Source organism: Pseudonaja textilis, chromosome 2, assembly GCF_049901715.1.
Source record: "Pseudonaja textilis isolate UNSWEBS1 chromosome 2, rPseTex1.2, whole genome shotgun sequence".
Lineage (NCBI taxonomy): Eukaryota > Metazoa > Chordata > Lepidosauria > Squamata > Elapidae > Pseudonaja > Pseudonaja textilis.
The window spans coordinates 22,318,738-22,328,497 of record NC_141991.1 but is presented as its reverse complement, the minus strand read 5'-3'; the positions used below and the strand labels follow the sequence as shown (position 1 = coordinate 22,328,497).

The 9,760-nt window shown below is 43.8% G+C and overlaps 1 protein-coding gene and 1 long non-coding RNA gene across 6 annotated transcripts in view; one reads left to right on the top strand and one right to left on the bottom strand.

Moving 5' to 3' along the window:
- The first annotated feature begins 648 nt into the window (after window positions 1-648).
- The window catches only part of KLHDC8B (kelch domain containing 8B), a 60,131-nt gene continuing 51,019 nt past the window's right edge, over window positions 649-9,760 (top strand). For 2 of the 5 annotated variants that reach the window (XM_087923508.1, XM_087923507.1), the window contains exons 1-2: window positions 766-973; window positions 8,764-8,846. The gene's annotated coding sequence lies outside the window, so the exon portion shown is untranslated. Of the gene's footprint in view, window positions 974-6,851; window positions 7,631-8,763; window positions 8,847-9,760 lie in introns of those variants that run through there. The other 3 variants (XM_087923511.1, XM_087923510.1, XM_026717931.2) reach the window with 3 other exon arrangements.
- Window positions 2,609-5,780, bottom strand: LOC148126806 (uncharacterized). Its single transcript, XR_015741582.1, has 3 exons — window positions 5,527-5,780; window positions 3,922-4,150; window positions 2,609-2,811 (listed from the first exon to the last, which is right to left on the bottom strand). It is a non-coding gene; the product is annotated as an uncharacterized LOC148126806 (long non-coding RNA).

Below are 9,760 nucleotides of genomic sequence, written 5' to 3'. Positions count from 1 at the left end.
CCAAGAAAAACATTGACGTTGTGTGCTAAATATGACAGATTTAAAATTCTGAAATGTTCTCTCTGGAGAAATTGGTATAGAACTGAGGAACAACCTCAAAGGCCAAGCCAAGCCAAAAGCCAGACCAAACATCCTATAAAATGTATGCATGCTACTCACTGACAAAGTATTTTGACTTTATATTAAAATGTTTAATTATCCTGACACATATCTGCTCGGCCATGATTAACCTATGAATAAACCATTCAGGCTTGGGTTGGCATTCTACCAAACATCATACATCATGATTTGGAAATCATAACTCCAGGTTCAGACAACAGGCTAAAAGCAAACGACCTGCCATCGTGTGGTTTAGGGTATTGTGTGAACTCAAGTCTCTTAACCCAAATACCACAGATGATCTTCACCCACCTGTATTGACTGACTCCTCTTGCATTGAGTGTTACGGTTGCTTATGAGGGATTCAGTATCTCCTCCACTCCACCACCACCCCCCGCTAAAAAATATAGCAATGACAAGTTGCACCTTGAAAATATAGCAATGACAAGTTGCACACATTCAAGCCTTGAGGAAACCCCAACTTTCCGGAGAGCGACCGCCAGAGCAGATCCGCAGTGGCCTTTCGGTTTGTTTAAAAAAAAACGGGGCAGGCGCCCGCCCTTTCCTCCGGGCCTCCGACTTTGCAAAGCAGCCGCTGTCCCGAGCGCGCTGCGCCTGGAGGAGGAAGAGTTAAGCGCCTTTTTGTGTGTGTGTGTGTGTGAGAGTGTGAGCGTGCGAGCGCGTGTGTCTTGGTGCGGTTTTTATTCCTCCCCTGCCGCCCCGCGCTTCCGAGAGACTCGCCGCGAGCGGCGGAGAAACGGGATTGCAACAGCGAAGCCAGGAGCTCCCGAGCAGAGCGGGGCGCGCCTCTCGCCCGCACGGAGCCTCACCCGACTTTGCCCCGGTTTTGGAGGGAACCGCGCCGTCCGGAGAGGTGAAGCATCGCGCGCGCGCGCGCTCCGCTGTGGGGATCGGGCTGCTGGAGAACTCTCTTCCCCCGTCCCTCCAGCGAGGCGGCGGAGCCCTCGGGGCTGAGGGGCGGGCGTGGGGAGGGGGGGCGCTGCGCGGCACCAAAGTTTCCCCCGACGGGAAGGGAGGAGGAGCGGGCCAGGCCGCGGGGCGCTTGAGGAGAGGTTGCGCGCTGCGTCCTGGGGCGATCCGAGCCGGGTCGGGGTGCAGCTCCCGGCGGGCGGCCAGGGGGGGCGTTGCGCAGCGCGCCGCGGACTCCGCGCCTGCCTCTGCGGCCATCTGGAGCGGGAGCTCTCGGTTGTGCAGCGGCTGCCAAAAAAAGAAAGAAAGAAATGTTCCTCCGGCCCTTTTAAGGTGATGCTTTCCAAACTCTTCCCTTGCTGGAAATGTAAATCTCCGATCCATCACAGGGAGGATATGGGAATCGGTGCCTTGTGTGTTCTGGCCCTTTCTGTTTTGCTTCAATTCCTTTCCTTCGTGGGCTGTCGTGTATTCCCATATAAGCTTTTAATATTTGAGCGATCTGAGCCGGGGTTCATCCTCATAACTTGCTTTCAGTGTTTGGCAAAGAAAAACTCTAAGCCTGTGCCGAGTGTTTTTCTACTTCCTGTCCCGTTTCCCATCTCCCTAACAGTACCAGTAGTACAATGTATTTTTTTTTAAACAGAAAGTAATTCCTATTACCCAGAAACAGAATACAGAGAGAGAGAAGAAGGCTGAATGGTAAAAGATTAATAATTTTTTACAAGGCAAAGTCAGACGCCTTTTTGGTAGAAGCCAGGAAAAACTTCCCTGCCTTTCTTCTTCCAGTCATTATTCTATATTCTTTCTCCTCATGTTTTCCCCCTTTTCCCTAAGCAAAACAGTGGTTGCTGCCTTATATTTCTTTTGTGGCACCTCAACCATCGAGGGTGGGAATCTTCCCCCCCTGCCCTCCTTTGTCATCATTACATAACTGTTGCTTCAGTATCCTCACTTCTCTTCCATTTTGAACCTGGGTCTCTGCTCTGCTCCAACCAGTTGTGAAGACCACAAAACATTTCCCCAATGCATTCACAACAGAGAGCATTTTTGGCAGGACCACACATTGCTGTTTAAGGAGGAAAAAGATGGATCCGGTAAGACCCAAGAAGCCGTGACATTCCCAGGCAAATTTATCTTTGGAACTCAATTTTCAGAATTAATTAGCCATTGATGGTCCTTTTCTATTTACGTGAAAAGTTTTTTTCCCCTTAAACATCCCATCATAAAAAAAAGAAAGAAAAAAAACTGGACCCAGAATCTTCCACTTAGAAAAAGGGAGAATAACCATTTTTCTATCCACATGTTCTGTACAGTATATCACCACCTTCCTTTTCTTTTTACGCCCCTCAATTAAACCTGCCCCAGAATCGCTTAGCCTTTTTTCTCACCTCTCTTTGTCTGAGCCAATGAATGGGCTTATCTTCTAACAAGCAATCCAGAGGGGAAAGTAATTGCACTTTATTCAGTGGCTAAATCTTGCTAACCCCCCACCCCATAAGGTAATAAATAAAAAGCCAGATGTCGACTTTCTCAGAAGGTTAGTAAGGGCCTCAGGCCGATAGAACAATTTACTTACCTATAGTTTCTCATTACCTTTATGCCTGTGAAATATTCAGCCATCCAGCACTGGTTGTAAAATATTAAATCAGAGCTTTGTGACATTGGACAATAGGAATCGGTCCTCTTGTGAGATGCCAAATTATCAAAGCGATAGCGAGGACTCGAACATTGCAATATTAGTTCTTCAGAGAGTTCTTGAGAGTTGATAGCGTGCCTTCTCTGTAGGGTAGGAAAAAAGAGAAATGGTTCGTTATTAGCTCTGTTGGAATCCCAGTTCTTGGTAGAGATTCTTAAGCTTTGATTCATGGATTGTTGACATCTTGGGAGGCATGGAGTGAAGATTTGGAGAAGGGGCAAGGCAAGGCTGTTTCTTTGGAAGTGGATTGGTTTCAGTTCTTCCGAGCATTTATTTGTGTTTGTGACAGGTATGGGTTGGAGAAAGAATTTCAAAAGGAGCATTACAGAAACGAGGGAGCTAGGTACATCTAGCCTATCAAAGAGAAGGATTGAGGAGTGGGGGGGGGGAGAGGCATGATAACTGTCAGCTAGTACTTGAGGGGCTGTCACAAATTAAAGGGGATCTCTAGGGCCCCAGAGGATGGGGCAAGAAGTAATGAGTGGAAGCTTATTAAAGAGAGATCCAACCAAGAAGTAAGAAGAAATTTTCTGGCAGTGAGAACAATTAATCAACAGAGTAACTTGCTTCCTGGAGTTAGGGGTACCCCATTATTGAAGGTTTTCAAAAATAGACCACAACCATTTGACTGGGGTGGTATGAGACTCCTGCTGTGAGCAGGGAGTTTAGAATGAATGAATGAGCTGGAAGGGACCTTGGAGGTCTTCTAGTCCAGCCCTTTGCTCAAGCAGGAGACCCTACCTATACTATTTGGAAAACATCTGCAAGGAAACAAACCACCTAAGGGAGCACCAAAGACCCCTCATTGCAAAACAGGACGAACTTTTGGCCGTTCCCTGTTTTGCAACCTTCAGGGGATTCCCTTGCAGGTAACTACCGAGGAATCATAGCAAATGAGGACACCGGGTGAGAGAATCCTTCCTTGGTCCTGGTTTCGGCCTAAGTTCATGTCTTGAGAGAAGCAGGAGGCTCTCATCCTTGGGACTCCCCGTCGGACACCTGAGGAGACTGACAGTTAACCCAGTCCTGGGTCAACCGGGAGCTTTACCAGCAAAGGACGAGAAGCGTAGGCCTGTGGTGAGTCCTGGTGGACTACAACTCCCATCCACATGATGGGCGCGTGATGTCACAGGGCCCGTGGCTACCCACCTGTGGGTGAAGCCCCACCCCACCCCAGCAAGATCCATACTCACCGAAGTGCCCCGAAAGTCACCATGGTCTCCTGGCTTGACCGGCTCCCTGGAGTAGAAGGCCTCTGAGGCCCGTGATTCTATGTTCTAAGACATGGTTCCTCTCCCTGGTGGTTTATTTTTGATCCAGGAACTGACTTAGCCCAATCTTTCCTATCTTGCTGCCCTATAATTCTCATCTAGCATCAGGTATAAGGAGACCCTGACAGGTCACGAGGTCCAGAATCTGCCCCTAAAAAGTAATAAAAGAGAGAGTGAGGAATATTTGATTTTGATAATCATGCACATGTAATAATAAGAAACACATATTTAATAACTTTTTAGAGAAACTACAGTATGTAGTATTCTAAGTGGGGGGGCGGGACTTTAGGATTTTTGATAATGATTAAGGGCTGTTTGATTTAACGTCTCCACACGAAAGGTCAACTCTGTTCTGGTAAGAAGACTACTTAATTGAAGATAGTTGGCATGGTATCAAAAGCAACAATAGGTGCTCGTGGTGAATAGCAAAGCAGATAGGAAGGGAATGAAGCCTGAAGATCTGAGTCTCAATTATTTTATTTATTAAATTGATACGCCACCTATCTTACAGTCATGCAACTTACAATCTGATAAAACAACATTATGAAAAATTTAAATAAATATTATTAAAAAAATAAAACAGCAAGACAATAAATATAACATTAAAAATAAACATAACCTAATAATGATATCTTAATATCTTCTAAAACATGCCCTGTTTGTAAGCAAGTACTTTTGATGTCATCTCTAGCAATTGTCTGTGTGGACACATTTCCTTGAAAACTACAAGTAGACCTCGACTTATGACCACAATTGAGCCCAAAATTTCTGTTGCTAAGTAAGACAGTTATTAAGTGAGTTTTGCTCCATTTTACAACCTTTCTTGTCACAATTGTTAAGCGAATCACTGAAGTTATTAAATAAATCCGGTTTCCCAATTGACTTTGCTTGTCAGAAGGTCTCAAAAGCCGATCACATGACCCAGGACACCGCAACTGTTCATAAACACATGCCAGTTGGCAAATGTTCAAATTTTGATCATGTGACTGTGAGGATGCTGCAACAGTCATCAGTGTGAAAAATGTATGTCACTTATTTCAGGGCTGTTGTGACATTGAACAGTTACTAAACAAATGGTTGTAAGTCGAGGACTACCTGTATGGAGCATTCATCCAAGTCAGAGGTCTTCAAACTTGGCAAGTTTAAGACTTGTGGACTTCAACTCCCAGAATTCCTGAGCTAACATGACTGGAGGAGGAATTCTGGGAGTTGAAGTCCACAAGTCTTAAAGCTGTCCAGTTTGAAGACCCCTGATCCAAGTAATACATTTAAGATAAGGTTTCTTCTCCACACTGATGAACTTCCAGATTATGAACAGCCAGTGAACCAGAGTTAAAGAAGCATGATAGTATTTTGTTTTTCCCCAGTAAAATTAGAGTCATCTTCCTCTTCCTCTTTTCTGGATCCTTTCTCAGAGATATCTATGCTTTATCCTAAAGTAGGATATATTCTCCCATGTTTTACCTGTCAATTCGATGTTACCTTATTTGTTTTTAAAACACCCAGTACCCAGGTGCAGAATCCTACCTAGTTGGCAGGGCTTGGTTGACTTCGAACTTAGCTGGGGTTCAGGTTCAGCCAGGGCCAGGCTCAAGAATCACGCCTGGGAGAGCACTGCAGCTAAGCTTCATTTTCCAAGTGCTCCATTCCTCCTTCCTCTTTCCTATTTAAGGAAGCTCCCCGTGGATAGTTGAGAGCAAGAATAAATGAGGGAGGAGAGATTTTTCAGAGAGAGCTGACAGACAGGTGACTGTTGCTAAACCTCCTCTTTGTACACTGATTTTCTCCTGCACATCTGTTTTCTGCCCCACCTTTGTGAATTCAAAGGAATATCAGGCCAGACAAAGAATTTAGCTATAAGAGAGAGAAACGCAAGGTGGGCTAATTGATGAAGGCAGTGACATGGATTTTTAAAAAATGCTTTTACTTTGCATTTCGTTGGAAAGGTTCCCGATGCAAAGTATATGTTTGTGTGACGGTAAGAAGCAGTCAGTCCCTGTTCATGCTTTAATATAGAAAACTGCCGTATATGTGTAGAAGTGGGGAAAAGAAAAGAAAAAATAGAAGGTCTCCGTTTAATATTATAACAATCTCAATGACTTCCTCTGCAATCTGACGGAAGGATTATGGCTGGGAAAGAGAGGAAGCCTGATAGAGCCGACTTCCCAAAAGAACCGCTGGTGCTTTTTTCTTGTTTCTGCTTCCTTGTTGAATCCAGTGCTGTGGGTCTTGAATTAGGTCTCCTTCAGATTTCTCTTCTTTTTCTAGGCTTCCACGATTCTGTGTGTTTACTATACACGCTTGGAATCATCTGTGTGTATTCTGAATATCTTGGTTTTTTTTTCTCCTTCTTGTGACTTATGAAGAATGATGGGGAAACTGATGCTTGGCACTGGCATCTGAATCGAAATAGTTGATTCAGAGGTGTGAAGAATAGGCAAAAGTTGTTGCAGGCTTCAGCATCCTTTCACGCCTGAAGGCCAGGCTCCAAAATCCATAGTATGTGTGCATAGGAAGAGAATGTTTTTAATTGCAAAGAGCTGGGAAGATGCAGGGTCGTTTAATCCTGCATCACCTAGTAAGAATGGAAGTTTTTGAAAAGAATAAGGAAGAGGAGGAAGCGACTGTCACTCTTCTCACAAAGCCTGGATATCTTTAAAGGTTAGCTATTATTTGAGATGGTTTATCTGGAAAATGTCTTTTAGAATTTTGCTGTCTTTTATTTACCTGTTTTTAACCATTTTTGTTGGAAGGAAGGAAAGAGAATCTGTAGGTACGTTAGAATAATTGGTGTATGCAGGATTCAATTGGTTTTATAATTAGTTGTCTAATTCAACTAACTGAATTATCCTTATTAGTCAAAGTAATAATCTTGATAGAGTATTTGTAGCTCAAAGTTGAACTGTGGGGTCCTTGGTGCTCTCTGGGCTTGATTGTTTTCTTGCAAACATTTCATTACTCAACAAGCTAAGAGTAAACAACAGCCTAATGGAGGAAGCATTCCCACCAACCAGGACAAGCCACGAATATATAAGCAAAGAGAAACCCCACTCCCTTCTAGCACTGATGATGTTACCTCATTGGGTAATGAAACGTCTGCAAGAAAACAACCAAGCTCAAAGAGCACCAAGGACCCTAGTTATGTGTCCAGCTTATGGTCGCTCACTTACACGCTTACAGGCCTAGAAAACAGCCACACTCAAATGACTTTCAACCAAACACCGAGACACAAAACACAACTGGATCTTCAGAATACATGGGGACCAAGTGAATTTAAAATAATAGCAAAACTTCACTGGTTACAATATATTCATTTGCATTATCTCTGTCTCTGTCTCTTTATCATACACAACACCCGTGGTGGGATTCCAAAATTTTTACTACAGATTCTGTGGGAGTGGCTTGGTGGGGGTGTCAGGGGAAGGATATACTGCAAAATCTCTATTCCCTCCCCAGCCCACTAACCTGCTTTCCAGCTCTGTTCTCCTGTGCAGGGCAACAAAAGAAGACCCTGCCAATCAGCTGGGACTCGGTAGGCAGAGAATAGATGGCGTTGGTGGGGCCAGTCAGAGGTGGTATTTGCTGGTTCTCCGAACTACTCAAAATTTCCGCCACCGGTTCTCCAGAACGGGTCAGAACCTGCTGAATACCACCTCTGCACAACACACACACACACACAAACCCATAGGCAGATACTCATCCACGCTTACCCACTTCTAACTAGGCTGGGAGGCACTAGCCAGAAAGAAGGAAGCCAACCCCTTCTATTCCTCAAATTCCTTGCTTTGTTTATTCCCAAGTGTGGTGGCCGCTGATGGGATTCTGGGGAGGGGAGGAGTTTTCCATGTGCCCAGGGCCAGATTTCTTTTGATTGGCTCAGCTGACATTTTTTCCCTTTGTTTTCTTAACCCCTTGGCTTGTTCTTACTGCTACTTCTCCTAGGGGTCTTTTTCCGAAGCTTTTGTCCACACCTGCTTATGTGCCTGCTTCATCTTTAGGTATGGCAGCTACAGCTTAGACTCACACACTCCAGAATACATTCTTATTGTTTTGCCCTGCCCTTTGCAGGAGAGAAGGTAGCCTGTGACAGTTATGAACTATGGAATGAAATGCAGGACCCAAAGCAAATCCTCATTAGACAGCATGTACTGGTAGGACTCCCTCCAAGGGAAAATTTAAAGAGACACCCACCCAACAAAGGGATGCACTCATATTTATACATCTCAGAAAGGCAGGAGAGACTAATTCACAAGCAACAGATGATGTAAACATACTTATTCATGGGTAAAGGATCTCAGGTTACTAATGGAGCTCAGGAATTACGCAATAAATGAATAAACTAGGGAGGGGGACATTTCCCATAAATTAAGGGGAGGTGGCAGTTTGAGAATTCTAGATGCCAAAAAATTTCCTATTGCAAACCTTTGGGATTGTTTTAATAAGGTAACTGACTTTGGCCTTGTATCTCTATGGATCAACTCGATTTAATTGATTCCACTCATGTAAGAACTAATTTTCCCCACTCTGGGGAAATACATATATGCATACACATATGCCAGTATGTCACATGCACATATTTATTGGTCGAGGTAGCAAAATTCAGGATTGATCTTGACAAAGTGGGGGAACTTGGGTGTTGTACAGAATGTTTATTTTTTTCTGTCTAATTTTCCTTTCTTGAAAGATCTTCAATTTAGGCTCTTTTCCTTGCCGCTTACCCTGTTTTTTTTCCTTGCCTTTTGTTTTGGTTATTTTAATTTGCAGACTTTCAGCTTATGGTAGCAAAACAGGCACATTCCATTCAGAAAATAGACCAGAAGCAACTCTCTAACTTCCTTTTACCTGCGGTGAGCATGATCCTTCAAATGAATTTGGGCTTATTGGACTCAAGTTAATAAAAAGGATTTTTCTGATGGTTTAAAGCTGAACTCTGAAGCCTTTCATAGAGGTATAAGACGGTAAAAGTGGGAGTGAAGCAATTACAGCTAGCTGTCCTATGAGTCTTGCTTTGTGAAAGCACCACATTTATAATAATAATAATAATAATAATAATAATAATAATAATAATAATAATAATAATAATAATAATAATAATTGCTTCACAGAACTGCATGGGTAGCCAAAGCTATCAGGCAGCTGATTTCTGTTCATTTCCATAGTTTTCACAGAGATAGTTCTTGTTTAACTGCTACAATGGCAACTCCATTGCTTAGGCCTGCAGTTGCTAAGCAAATGTCATGTGACTGTGATGGAATTACAGCCTCGCTTCTGCTGCAGTTGTTAGGTGAATCACCATGGTTGTTAAACGAAGCTTCACATGACCATGACTTCCAGGTCTACTGCTGTCTTCTCCATTGGCTCTGCTACTAGTCGCAAGACACCCAGTGGTGATTGTCTGACCACAAGACGCTGCACGGGTTGTAATTACGAGGACCAATCATAAAGTCACCTTTTCAGTGCCACTGCAACCGGCAAGCACAAGAAATCAGGAACTAGGTTGGTTCAAACGAGTCCAAGTTTATACCGTGCTATCTTTCAACAAGAATCTGAACTCCCAAGGGCGCTTTTTCAAAAGGGAACTGAATTTTCTTTGTTTTTGCTTGAAGATGTTTCGCTTCTCATCCAAGAAGCTTCTTTAGTTCTGAAGAAGCTTCTTGAATGAAAACAGTGGTGGGATTCAAATTTTTTTACTACCGGTTCTGTGGGCGTGGCTTGGTGGGTGTGGCTTGGTGGGCATGGCAGGGGAAGGATACTGCAAAAT